The sequence below is a fragment of the Pleurodeles waltl genome, chromosome 6, assembly GCF_031143425.1.
Source record: "Pleurodeles waltl isolate 20211129_DDA chromosome 6, aPleWal1.hap1.20221129, whole genome shotgun sequence".
Lineage (NCBI taxonomy): Eukaryota > Metazoa > Chordata > Amphibia > Caudata > Salamandridae > Pleurodeles > Pleurodeles waltl.
In genome coordinates this window covers 1280339995-1280355194 of record NC_090445.1, presented here as the reverse complement: position 1 = coordinate 1280355194, position 15200 = coordinate 1280339995, and positions in this window count along the sequence as shown.

Here is a 15200-nt window from a genome sequence, read left to right as displayed (position 1 = left end):
TGTTTAGAGATGTATTGGTGACTTGTGAGCTTTTTGAGTGCTCTGTTTTTGTTTGTGTAGGAAAGGGATTTCCCACACTTGCTATTTTGTTTTCTATGTTGTTTGACTCCATACTGTTTAATGCCTTCAGTTGATGCTGATGGGCCACCTTGCCTACCTTCTACTTCAGAATACATCTTTATGATTTATCTGCTTCCCAACAAATTTAATTTCTGGAGGTCTTAATGCATAGTATCTTTGAGCTAGTCCACAGGAACATGAGAACAAAAACGTGTTTTTTTGTAAAGCAGTGTCAATTAGTTTGCTTTACTTGTTTCTAGGTATGGTCATATCCCTTGTGATTTCTGTTGAGAGGTGGTTAGTCATGACTAAAGTATTCTGAGGTTGATTGGATTCTGGAGTAGCAATTACTGTGTTCTGTATTCCAGTTATGAATCTTTGGTAAACCGTATTAACTGCAGTTTTGTTTAATTAGTGCAAGATATAGGTTGTAAATCACATATGTTTGTGGTTATGCTTCGATTCAAAATGACAGCGAGTACATGACAATGAATTTCAGAACTACCTATTCACTGTGAAGTTTTTCATTTTCTGTTCCATGTAACATGAATTACATTATGTGAGGTTGGCCCCTTTCCCTAGTAAGATATCAAGAGATTGTTTGACGCTCACTGAAGTGCATTAATATGCTACCACAGCAAATGAAGATTTGCTTGAATAGATTGTGTTGTAATGATCGTCTTGGAAGCAACATTAGTTTTTAGTCTTTAGTAGTGCTGAAGACATGAATTTACAAAAAATACTGTTTTAGAAATGACTCCTATATCAAGTCAGGTCAGTGACTTCAGAATTTAGGACCTGCTTTAGATCTTGGCAGTTGAAGTCCTGCCATCGACTTTTCGACTGAAAACCCATCCACTGCCGTGATGGTCTGCCCGCGCTATAGATAGATATTGATGGTCCCATAGACTAGAGCCCACATAGGAACCTTTGGCCCGATATTTATGCTTTTTGACGCAAAACTGCGCCGGCGCAGTTTTGCGTCAAAAATATTACCGCCGGCTAACGCCATTTTGGTGCGCCGTGCAGGCGACATATTTATACTTTGACGCACAGCGGCGCAAACAACAGGTGGGAGTCATTATTTTTGACGCACACCGCGGCGTCAAGTCGTAAAGGAAAACAACGTTAACGCTGCGGAAATGACTGTGGGTCGATTTACGACACCGCAAACCAGATATGTGCCATTTTTTTTTACGCAATAGCGTCAAAAAAACACAGCGAACACATCCATATCACCAGAGGAGAGCCAAAATGGATCCCAGATGCCACTACAGACCCCAGGAAGATGACAGCAGACCAGGAACCAGCCAGGAGGACCCACACAAGAACCAGGACACCTTTAAGAAGAAAAGAAAGTGTCGCTTTAGTGCAGAGGAGCAGGAAATTCTGGTTAAAGAGGTGACGGAACACCAGCACCAACTGTTTGTCACCTCAAAGTTGCCAATCAGTAGGAGAGAGGCTATATGGCAACAAATTGTCGACAAGATTAACAGTGTGGCTGAAGTACGCACAGTCATCGAGTGCAAGAAACGCTGGCCTGACTGCAAACGCAGGACCAAGGAAAAGATGACAAGGAACAGGAAGGGAGCACTGCAGACTGGAGGGGGGAGTCCAGCACACCAGGAGGCCCTGGACCACATGGAGTAGATGGTCGCAGCCGCCTTCCCTGAGGAGATCGTCACAGGGATTCAAGGACAGGACAGCGCAGACTACCAGGAGACAACGCACATGCAGGGTAAGTCGCATGGGGAATTCAAATTCACACCTAAATTAGAGGGTGAGGATGACAACTGCAACAATCCCCAGAAACAAGACAAAGGCCCAGTACTCTCAAATGTCAATGCCCATAGTTGTCACAAACATCAGCCAAAGTAAACAACAATAGGAGCTACACAGCACTAAGGATACACCCATGCTGCATATGTCAGGGTCCATCCTGTGCCTGGGTAACAAGGCAATATCCCAAATGTCATACTGCTCAAACAACAGCATTGAGGAGGGGACACATGTAACTGGTCACTGAAATACACCTGCACAGTCAGAGGATGAAATAGGACACTGATACTACTATCAGGGCAATCCAATGTAACACACATTACCCAACATCAGCAGGACACATTAACAATGTCAACATCCATATTGGATCAAAACATTGCCATGCATAGGATATGCCACATGTCAATTACATTTAAGTCGATGTGAACGATCAGGGATTGGGGTAGGTCCAGATTGTTAAGTGTGCTGCCAGGGCCATCAGAACACCCACAGCCAGTGAAAGGTCTCACCATGAGAATGGATGTACACGGAGGGTAGAGTAGGAAAAGAAGGTGGCAATTCTCTATTTGGCTAAAATCAACACCAAGAGGCGATGAGGCTGACAAGTCTAATAACTCAATAACATACATGTGACACACAGGTGGGCCATAGGCCTGAAACAATGCCCATCTGAAGGACTGCAGATATTAACACAAAACAAGATCACAAAGTGAATTCATCAAAAGGCAGGCACGTCACATCAAAATTGGCACAACACAGACACACTAATTGTACCCTGTTTCATTGCAGAGGAAGATGGATCTCCTGCCGATATGCCTTTCCCAGATTTCCCTGATGACATGGATGACGAGCCGATAAACATTCCCCAGGAGACTATCCAAAAGGTCCTTGAAACCCTGCAGACCCCACCTTCAGTCACAAGGAGGAGCACAGAACAAGCAGCCATCGCAGAGGAACCACCCACCACCCCAATTGTAAGACCTGCCAGCTCCAATACAGCTGAGGACTCAGACGACACTGGCACCAGCTTTGAGAGAACTGTAGTTGGAGTACAGCGGGAGCTGGCCAAGGAGGTGCGGGTGGGGATGCAAAATATGGCAGCCAGCCTTGAGGGTGTGCGTTCGTGCATGATGTCATTTGCAGATCAGGCAGCAGCTATGCAAGCCCTAACATCTATCTTGCAGGAACTGCAGAAAACCCAGAAGGAAATCAGCACAGCTGTAATACAGTTGACCCAACACCTACAACAGCAATCCTGTCAACGCGTACACGAATGCAACATTGAACCCCTCAGGGCCGACCTGGCTGCCTACCATCGTGATGTGGCTGCTATTCTCAAGAACCAGCAGGCCCTTCTTGCAGCAGTACTGCCCTTAAGACCTTCACAGGGAGCAGCGACCAGGATGTCTGACTCCACGTCTTCTATCACTGAGGTGTGTGTTGCCCCTTCACAACCAACCACAAGGACAAAGCAGGCAACACACACATCAGAAGAAGAAGACATGGAACAGATCACATTCACAAGGAAAAGTACCCGGAAGCACTAGTCCCTGCCACATGGCCAACTATTACCAAAGTCCTGCATTTTGAAACATGAGTCTTACAACAACTGTACTCAAGCACTGTTCTGCTAACCACTGTATATCTTGTCACCCAGCCTAGTGATTGTCTCTCTCCTACTCATTGGCTAAGTCTGTCCCTCTGCACTGTCTGAAACAGCAACCCCAGCATGACAAAAGCATTTAGGTAAACCCTTGTGTTGGATCACAATGGAAGATATCACTATAATGGACTCACAATCATGGACAATGTACATATAGCACTACAGCACTTTTCAATAAATAGCACTCACACAACAAATCTGTCTCTGGGTAATGTGACATATCAACTGTGCAGTAGATAACTGAAATGTGCCTACTGTCAAATTATGTAGCTTGTCAATACAACCGTCCTGATAATATGTGGTCAGAGAATTCTGCACAGTGCCCGTGATTGCATCATACTCTGCCCATCATGAGGGACACATCTGATGAAGTGAGAAACCATACACCACCATGCTCTGTAGGACAGAAGAATGCTTCCTCAGGGGATAACTAAGTCATCAAATAGTGCCCGCTAAATGTTGTCAACATGCAAAAATAACACAATAAACATGCCACACTAATCTAAGTAAATACAAAAAAAACCTGCACAAATGAAGGTGTCTGAGTTAACATACAAATAGGTAATCATGCGGAACTGTGTCAAAAATGATGTATGAGGGTCATGAAGACAAGAATACAAGATTGCCAATGAGAACTCATCTTATAAGGGTGTGCATGATCATCACACTGCAGTCAGATCTAAAACTGTTTCCCCAATATCAAGTCTGGAAGTACTGTTAGTGACTTTGAAAACACACTTATCAACAGAAACACATTGGGAACCATATTAACTGCGATTGGTGGTTGCAACAAAGGGTAGACACTTTGCAAGGTAGCTCTGGGCTAGCTGCCAATCGTACAGCTCGGTTGGGATTTGTTTGTAGCATAGGACACAGATGGTATAGTACAAAATTGATGTACACTGAATCCAAACCCACGATCAAGTACTATTCAACACATACTATTAAGGGGTAACCAAATATTTATTAAAAGCTAACCATAGATGAGGAAACTGAAGGAACAATCTTACCTACTCTAATCTACCCTGACTACTCATTACCCACAACTGTCCCTAACTAACCTAAGCTACACTTACTAATCACATGTAACAAAACGTTCTAAACATGTACCCCCCCACCCCCCTTATGAGACGGGACACATTGAGGACAACACATACTAACCTAAACACATACTATACTATCCTAAACAAATATATTTTTTTTTTTTTTTTTATTTTTTTACACACAAGAACCCCAACATAGCCATCCACCCACCCACCCACACATGTAATAAGTCAAAAAAGAAACAAGCAGGACCCCCCACCCCACACCCACTAACACTAACTAAACTAACAGCCTATACTAACCTAACACTAAGCCCCCTAAGCCCACTAACTATGAGAACAAGGAAAGAGGTGGGAGGGGAGGGTATCATGTCCATCAAATCAACTGTCTAGAGGTTGGCCCTCCGGAGGGTCCTCTTTATATCCTTGACCCGCTGTTTAATGTGCTGCACATCCCGGCTCAGGTGGCTCACCTTGCGCAGCACTTTGTCCATCTTATCTTCAAGTCTATTAAAGGCTGCAGGGTCTACAGCTGGAGTAGTGGCAGTCTGGGTACCGGTGGAGGAGGTCTGTGTGGGCTGTCATGCACCGGTGGCAATGGTGGGGCCAGGAAGTACTGCAGATGTTGGATCAACAGTGGCAGCTGTGGGTGGGGCCACCTGGCTCTGATTGGTGGTTGTTTCTGTGGTGGCTGTGGTGGGCAAAGTAGGCCCACCCTGTGGGAAGGCTCGCCATGCCCCGGAGGACCGTTCATGGCGATATCGCCGGGCCATCCTCCGGAACCCCGACTCCACCAGCAGGATGTGCTGGTATCGCATGGCCCGACGCTGAAATTCACTGACCTGGTCTGGAGTCATGTTAGCTGCTGTGAAGACAAATGCAAATATGCTACATTAGTAACTGCATTGTGTGAAACGGCACAGCAAGATAATCAGACATTACATCTACTGTACTTGTAACAGCTGATATCACGATACAGAGCATTGAATGTCCCTGAGGAAGTATATGGCAGGTCAGACAACAAATTTGACATCACACGAAGCACATCCATAACCCACAAGATGGGTAACAACTGGCTTTGACTTGCAATCAGGAGTTCTGACATTTAACATCTAAGAATCATGCTGCATATCCTCCACCAAGAGATGGGCTACAAATGTCAGTGTACGGAAAGCAAAACTAAAGCCACATGGTCTGCAAGTTGTAACTGGACTTTCCAGTATGGTACCAAGAGCCAAACCTGAGTGTGTATACTAGTATGCAACCAAACCGTCACTTATTCACAGGTATGTGCAACATACTGGTAGCATCAATACTAGGTACCCCATTCACAAACCCTTGGCCGTGTTTGAGGGGGGGCGGTGGATACACAACTATAATTTGCCAACAACATGTACACTGAGGAGTGTATAGGAAATTCCACAGATGTTTGTCTCTACAGACACACCACAGGTAAGGGCTATCTACAATTTGGAGTCAGCAAACCCTAGAGCACTCATAGGGTCAGACATGTCAGGAAATTCAGAACTTAGTACACAACATATACTTCCAGTGAGGCCTGACTTACATCAGACACAGAGTTGCTAGAACACCCATGATCATGATTTGCATGCACACCTAGGCCATTACACTCAGGTTCCACAGACTTGATGCACTACATGTGGAAGTACATGCTGCTAGGAGGTTCTACCTACTGTTTCAAACTTACGTAGGTAAATAGTGAAGCAGATGTCTTATGGAAAGCTATTAGCTCCACCAATCTTAGAGAATGTGGGTCTGACAGGCTGACTAAATAGGAGCTGACTTCCATTGCGACTCTTGGTGATACAAGTGTCAGACACATGACTATCCCCTATACTCACAGTGGGGCCTACAGGGATGTCCTACAATCCCTACATGATACCATTGGATACGCATTGGCAAACTCAAAACATGTGAGAACTGCATTCCCACTCATGGAACAAGTGAAAAACTTGCCCAACGCATCACACCTTGCTATGCGTCCAACTCAAACGAGTCCATAACCAGCAAACACAACACATAACAGACATATCAACACTTACTGGAGTGGTCGGGGTCCTCAAATGTTGCCACCTCTCCCACAGTGTAGGGTGCCGGTCCACCTGTAAGGTATGGAAGGAAGAAATGTGCTCAAAATCTGTGCACAGTGCAACAATTTCATAAACATATACAATGTGTAGGCTGAATAAGGACATGGCAGCCATTCAGACATGATGGTAATGCATCTGATATTTCACGGCCAACTTGTACATAGCATGGGTCTCCTGTGACAGTTACACACATATCTGCACACATACATTGGCCCTAACTATCATGTGGTTGCAAACTTGCCCCATAATTGGTGAGCACTAAAAATATGGAGTGTAATCGTCTCATCATGTGCATCCAAGAGAAACATCGAACGCCTGGTTACTTGAGGTCTGCATTACCAGTCAAACATTCCTTGTGGCCATGACACATTTATTGCACATAGGCCCAATGTACAGAGGGAGGGGCAGGAACTCCTGTAAGCCATCCTGTTGTTACAGTATAGTCAATTGATGTGGCCCAGCTATGATGATTTGCACCAACCATGGAGATGTGAAGCCAGGTGCATACACTGGGACTGCCATCCATATTTGGATTGTGGCTCAACTAATTCCAACAAACATCTTAAGATGTTAGCTGAGGGCACCTTACACCTTTTCACTATGTTTTCAAATCATGAACTGGCATGTATCCAAAAAGATCAAGAAACCAAATAATCCCACACATTCATAGTACTTCTGTGAACGCTTTTCTTCCACACTCACCAGACTAACATGAGACCAATGTTTGAGCCACTTTGCTATTATCAATTGACGTGAAGGCAGCACTCATTTTCAGCATCATGTAGTGATTCTAAAGTCAGTCTAGCAATTGCGTCAACATAGTTGGCCTAAATGTTGGTACATCTGTACATCTCTGTCAATAATACCCGATATAGACATGATTGGCTCCAATTTTGTTAGCTGTGCTGACAAAAAGGCCGCACCAATTTCCTTCATTGTATAGTTAACTGTAAGTTTGCTGAGCACGTGCTACCTGACAGCTAGCAATTGTGATCCTTGCCATAGTGCATCAATGATCCCCATATATTAACCCAGCATTACACACAGTCATCAAGTTAGCTGGCAGACATTGCACTAATCCCCTGATGTCACTACAGAGCATTTAATCGTGCACATTAACATAAGTCGTACTCACCAACAGTGCCACCAATCATGATTCCCAGGTGGTCCAAGAGATCCTTTTCCCTGGTGATGAGGTCAGCCCACCGGTGCTTCAGCTGGTGGTCACTCCTCTGGCTGGCATACACACGCTGCAGGTGATGCAGCACCTTTCCCCACCGGATTCTGCGCGCCTCTGTCGGGTACCCCTGTATGACCCTGCCCCCTGCCTGGATCATGAGCAGCAAGAAATGTGTCACCAGCCAGATGAAGCCCCCCAACTCCTCTTCCCCATCCTGCCAAGACATGGCCTACCAGACATACTTATAGTTGAAGATAAGAAATAGGGGTAAAAGAAATTGAAAGGGGAAATGGGTGAAAATAGGGGTAAAAATACAGAAAAAAAGTAAACCTAAACACTAAAAGAGCCCAACTATCCCCAAACTAACACTACCCACAACAGACTCCCACAAACAAGAAATACACAAGATAAACGGACAAATGTAGACAAAACACAGTACTACAGTATACTTTACTTTTACAGCTTTATTTCGGTAAAACAATACCATAAAAGCATACTGACAAAATTCTTACATTTCTAGAAGAAACAAAGACACTTTTTTAAAAGAAAAAAGACAAAGAAACACTAAAAACTGATCGAGACCAAAGCTCCCTCAGGGCCATACAATACAAATAGGCGAGTTATGGGTATAAATGTTATTAAAAAATCAACAATTAATCACTAAAACACTATAAAATATACAGTACACATCATCATGCAGATCGCCATATAAATATTATAAAATTTTATAAAATACCCCTAAAGTATAAGCCTTAATACAAAAACAGTTAAAATTGCTATCTTGCTAGTAGTATCATTAACTATAGACTAGCTCAAAAAGTAACCATTATGAAAGTAGGATATATGCTTTTGAATGACTATTTGCCTCCAGTAGGTTCAAGTTGCCTCTACAATCTTAGCAATATAGATACCATCATCACGTGAGGGGTTATTTGACTAATTTTTAGAAAGTGATTAACAATCCCTAGGGCCCAACGATTCCTTTCTTTCTTACGTGCCTATATTGCTTAGAGGTCATATACGATCGAGTGATGCAAAAAGGCACATTGTTCTAGCAGCAGCAAATATTCACTTATCTACTAGAAACAAGTTATCTGATATTGATCTTAAAAACAGTAGGTAAAAATCGATTACAGTATTTCATTTGTAAAACCCATAAAATTTACCTCCCGTGCCATCAGGCACTTGTTTGCCTAACTAGGAGGAGATTTTTTGGGATAAAAGATAAATAAATATCAGAATCCAGGAACAAGTTTCATAGGTGACAATGACCATTCTAGGTAACTTAATCAACCTCCCAGTAGCTACGGTCCTCCCGGGCATAGACAGTGTCCCCTGAGCTAGATATATCCTTGGCCGATTATAGGTCCCAAGGCCATTGAATTGCAGAGGGTGACTCCCAGTTATCGATTTCAGGACCCATAGGTTGACTTTGGGAGTTTTGCCTGAATTAGAGCGCCTACAACCTCAGGCCCTCCTTGTCTCTGATGAATGAAATTGCTATTAAGAACCGGCTTAGACCAAAAACAACATATGGTATCGAGCTGGATCTAAAAAATCTGGCAGCTTCATTGTAGTTCCTGATTCCAACGTTCCTGCAGATGGGTCGGATCCATTTCTTCCTTAGTTTATCGTAGGCAATGCAATTTAAAAGGACATGATCCGTCGTTTCTGGAGTCTCCATATTACATAGCTCGCAGGTCGCCTCATGATTACTCCCATTCAGGAGACCCCATTTGAAGGTAAAAGCCTTGACCTGGAGAATCCCATATCGATACTTCATAAATAAAGCTTTTGCTCGTCTAGGTTGAATGGTATCAATCCATTCCTCAGCGCTCGGTAGTGGTTTAAAATCCATAAAACTTAAGGTTAGTGTACCTGAATCCTTGCTATGAAGAGGGCTATTAAAGATGAAGTCCCAAAATACTTGCTTTAGTCGGATCTTTGATTGGGTTGTGAGTATATGCGGTTCATCCCAGTAGATTTTCAGCCCTAAATTGTAAAAGCTTTGCCTGATATAATAAAGCCACGGGAGGGAAATAGTCTTGTCCAAGCCCATGATCTCAATTAAGGCTTGCCTGTATTGGATCAGTTCAGGGGTTGTCCAAAGTCTACACCAGTAGAGCAGGGGCCTCAGGGCTGCCAATTTGCCTATTTGTTTCATATTAGTGTCATGGGCTAAGGGAATCAGCGGAGTCGATGGAGGGAGGTCCAATATCCCCCTCATGAAATTATTTTCCTGAGTGGCCAATGGAGTTAGTTTTTTGAATCCCCAGAGTTCTGCGCCATACAGAGCAGCGGCCTGTGCTTTGCACCTGTAGATCTCGAATACTGGTGACACAGTACTCGACCTTGAACATTTATAATTTTTACTGATTGCCATAGAGCTATGAGTTAAGGAGATAGTATACACAAACAATATTTATTTCACAAAAGGACTTTACAGATAGCACACAGGACAAATACAGCACAAAATCTCTGGATAACACTCTCTACACAGCCACACAGTCTAGAAGGATCATAGACTGCAAAGTGAAAGTGAAAGTACACCCACTGTACATGATCTATAAACAGGATATCCTATTAAATCACTTCCTGTATGAAAAGTCCCGCCTTTTTCACGTTATGCGTCATTTTTTGTTGCACAAAACTGTATTTGCGTCATTTTTTTTTTACCACAGACGTGAACATTAACCCGCATCCACATAATGATACATGGACTGTACAAATATTTGGATGCGGGCTAAATTTCACTCCTGTGTGTCAAAAAAAATGACGCAAATACAGTTTTAGTAAACAAAAAATGACGCACACCGCTAGGGACGTCAAGATTACAGTGCACTAACTGGTTTGGGGCATTTCTACTTGTTTTTTGGTTATTTTACATTTGTAAAACATCAGAGATTGGCTAATTGAAGACAGTATGGTGTTGATGCTGTATGTTCACATGTATGACATCATACTGCAGCGGAACATCATCCACTACACCCTTCACAGTATGTTTACAGTTGGCTGACGTCATAGATGGTCATAAGTGTGGCCCACATATACGTCCGGCACAAATTTTGCATGTTTGTCATAAGGAGAGGATAGCAATGTGACACACATATGTACAATACCTAAATGCCTTTGGCTCAAAGTGTGTGCTTTGACAACTAATGTGTTGGTTGACCAAGTGTGTGTGTATATCACATGAAGCATTATTGTACATATGGTTGTATGAATGTGACATCCATGTGTCCAATCCTAAGATGGAAGTCAAATTTGGAATGAGCAAGGCCATGTGTTAGTCATACATGTAACAACACCCGTAAAGTATACTTCCAAGTTTTAGGGTCACGTAGACACCACATGTCACATAGCATGCACCAGATGGATGGCAGACGCTTGTTCATGTCAATGGTCTACATTTTCTACATCCGATGTCCTAGAGTATTGGTAAGAGCTTCCTAGGCACTAGTTGATGAATCCCACAGTGAGTCATACACATGCATTGAGGAAGTGGGTACCATGTTGTTTGCACAGACAGACAAGGGTCAATCTCATATGTATGATGACACCAGAGTCGAGGCCATAGACGTAAGCCCCAACTATCAAGTGGCTGTGGTGGACCAGCATACAAGACAGCACGTGTCCACATATTTCCAGTGATCTATTGCACATAGGTGTCTTGTTCATGTGTGTGGTCCATTGATGATCCTGTAGATTGTTTGGGGTGTAATTTGTCACAGTTCGGACCAGGACTCATCATGAGTCAGAGGAAGCTATTCCTGTATCTACTGAGTATCCTTTGTTGATCAATGTGAGTAAAGTAGATGTGGACATGTGAACCAACATGTGGATGGTCCCACCCTGTCACTAAAGACGTGTAATGAGACAGTCAACAGGGAAACCTTGGTATGCTGAGTGAGATAATGTCTCAATTGTCATGTTCCGGCAGGTGTCATTACAACATTTGCACACAGGTTGGCCTCTGCACTTCCCACTGCATCTGGGAACATCATATGCCTCTGTGCTGTTTATTCTCACAACTATTCACCTCACACAGCTGATTACTATGTTGTGCACACTGTGATGCTGTGTGTGAACTGTCATGGTTCTGACATTTGTGTATTATTCATGTACATTATCAGAGGTTGCTGGTTGAACTGCTAATGACCCTGGGACACTGTCACACTTTGTCATTCATGCATATATGCAACGCAGACAAGGGATGGGCCATGAATTTTGGTTTACACAGAGAATTTAACTCATATGGTACAGTTAAAAGGCAGATGATGCTATACAATGTATTTGGGTATGCATGGAAGAAGCCCATGCCCAATGCCCCCTGATGAATGGGAGGTTTGCTTACGCACGTGGGGTACATATGTAGACACAGGGATACTTTAGTGTGACGCACAGACAGTTGCCAGTCAGGCTGACAGAATGCAAGGTGATTCAGGAGCCAACTACTGGACAAGTTACATAATAAGTGGTCTGACTGAGACTGTTTGGAGGACAAACTAAACAGTTGACATTTCAAACTGTGTACGTTCTGTGTTTTTGAAGGTGACAAATGGACCCAGTGGCTGTGTTACACGGCCTAATTAGTATCAATGGTTGACGGTGTATTTGACATAATGGCAACTCCTATGCTGTTCCAGGCATCATCAGGGGCAGTGCTTTTTGAAATGGGTGGTGTGCATGGAGGTGATCACAGATGTGGGCTGCATCTGTTTCTCACCAGTCCTGTAGGTGAGACTTGCATTCTAAGGGCCAACAGACATTTTCACAAGGGGAAGCAATCTACATGTCCTAACAGGGCTTTGAAACTAGAAGACAGTGGATAAATTGACCTGACGTCCATGCAGTCAGATGTTATATGACAATGGCATACCTTAGGAAAGGGTGTAGCACACTGGTTTGCTAATGTTGGTCTGTGTATGTAGAGGAGGTATTATCAGGGTACACATCTTAGTATTCCAGGGACCTCTTCCGACAGGTGGGTTGTGACCAGGTGCATGGGTGTGTCAAGAGTTAGGAAATGGGCTGACATGTGCATAGAATGTCATGTGCGCAATGCATGTCATATGTGTGGCACTTGTGCTGTCTCTGTTCTGCTTCTATGGGACTCTGGTCACAGTTATTCCTTGCAAATATTGGATGCAGTTGGACTAACTGCTGTCAAGGGTCTTGTCAGACATTCCTGTTAGTGATGCCAAAGCACATTGACTGCCTCATGTATGAGGGTTGCTTTCCCCTTATTGAGTGTTGGTGTCATAGTTGTGTCCCATATGCTGCGTTGGACCTTGCTTTCAACATGTATGTGTGAAATAGTTGTGGTCCTCTGCTATTGGCCTTCAAAGGAGAAATGTACATGAGATATGTCATTAAGAGTGTTTGTGTATGTGACCATTGTATGTTAGGCATCACATTGGCTCTGGGATGTTCCGTGTCCTACTCAGTATTTCAGCAATGCTCCATGAGGCAACACTCTTATTCTGATAAGTGGAGATGAAGGTGTGCAAAAAGAAATAGCCAGACCATGATATGGTGATTAGAATAGGTGTTTATTTAAATTAGTTAACTAAAGTGGTGAAGGTGATCATATTCAGAAGAAATTATTTACAAGCTGTTGCCGCCTGCATATACCAGCAGCTGTGTTCTGTAGTTCCCCCTCCTGTTGCAGGCCAGCATCCTCCTCTTCCTCCTCTTCAGGCATCTGTGGCTCTGGTTCCAGGAGGGGAATGTTTCTTCTGATACAAATGTTGTGCAATATTGCACATGTGAGGATGATCCTACAGGCCATCTCGGGGGAATATAGGAGGCTACCACCAGTGATGTTGAGGCAGCGGAACCTTGACTTGAGGATGCCGAAGGTCCGCTCGACAATGCTGCGTGTCCTCCTATGGGCCTCGTTGTATGCATGCTCTGCAGCAGTACTTGGGCTGCCAAATGGTGTCATAATCCATAGCTGGATGCCATACCCCTGATCAGCTGCAAGAGAAAATAAATGGGATCATGTTGATGTAGCTGGCACTATTGAATAGACCTTTAATGGCAGTAGCTGTCTTGTGTTGTCTGTGACTCTTTTGTGTACTAATGTGACATTCTATGCTTGTAGGTTGTACCATCTGCATTGTATTGTTTCCTTGGCTGAACAAGTGTTTGTCTGCTAACCGTTTGTCAGCAGTATGTTTTGGGATTTGCAGTACAGTGTGCCCTCCCTAGCATTGTGATTTGTGATACAGGTGTCCGTGTGTCTTCAATGGGGGTGAGATGATAGTTCCATGCACAGTTAAAATTGAAAGTGTTGTTAACACGTTCATATCAAAGTACCCTGGACATCCCATACCTTGACACTTATGCAATGTATTAATGTAAAGGTCATTGGGACACTTACAATTTGCAAGGTGACATTTAGGCAACCGCATTCATTGACGTCTTCACATTAGGCTGTACAGTAATTTCCAATGTGTGACAGGTTCAATGGTGACTTAAGAAACATGGCTAGCGATGTCACGACCTCAGTTTGTTCCTGTCTAGATGTTGCTGTTGTGGTGTATGTGTTGTGTGTCCTAGAGGGTTGCTGTGAAGTGTGTATATAAGTCTGTTTTTGTACTTACCAACAAGTAGTCCATTGCCATACCGTCCATCCTGGAAGTGTTCATTGATGGTGCAGTGACGGAAGATGTATGAGTCATGTACACTCCCAGGATATTTAGCCACGATGTTGGTGATCAATCCCTGGTGATCGACTATGGCCTGCACGTTGATGGAATGTGTGTGCTCCTGTTGCGGTAGAGGTGTTCAGTTGCAGCAGGTGGCACAAGGCATACATGTGTGCAGTCGATTGCACCAAGGACGTGTGGGAACCCACTGATTGCGTAGAACCCCTGTTTTGTTTCCTGCTGCTTCTGCAGTGTGTTAGGGAAGCAGATGTGGCGGGGTGTCAGTCGAATGATGGCATCCAGTACTTTGGGAAAAAAGGTGGAGAATGATGGTTGTGATATTCTGCCAACCAGGGCACCAGTTGTTTGGAAAGAGCCACTTGCCAGCATGTGAAGTACGGCAAGCAGCTTTGTTTCTGTTGGGATGTTGCGGGGTGTCACCAAAGTGGGGGCCAATTTCAGTTCAATGTTTCGCTGCAGCTGCTGATTAGCCTGCCAGTTCAACCGGTACCTCTGGATGATGTTGTGTTCCCTGAGGCCCTGAAGGGTTGTTCTTGGGCGGAATATCCTCTCCTGCCTTCTGCGCTGCCTTTGGGGTCCCTGCTGGTGTTGTTGTAGCTGCTGTTGTTGCTGCTGGGCTCTGCGTCTGCGTGCACGCTGGATTAGAATCACCTCCATGTCTCCCTGGTGCTGCTCTGCTGCTCTGCTGTT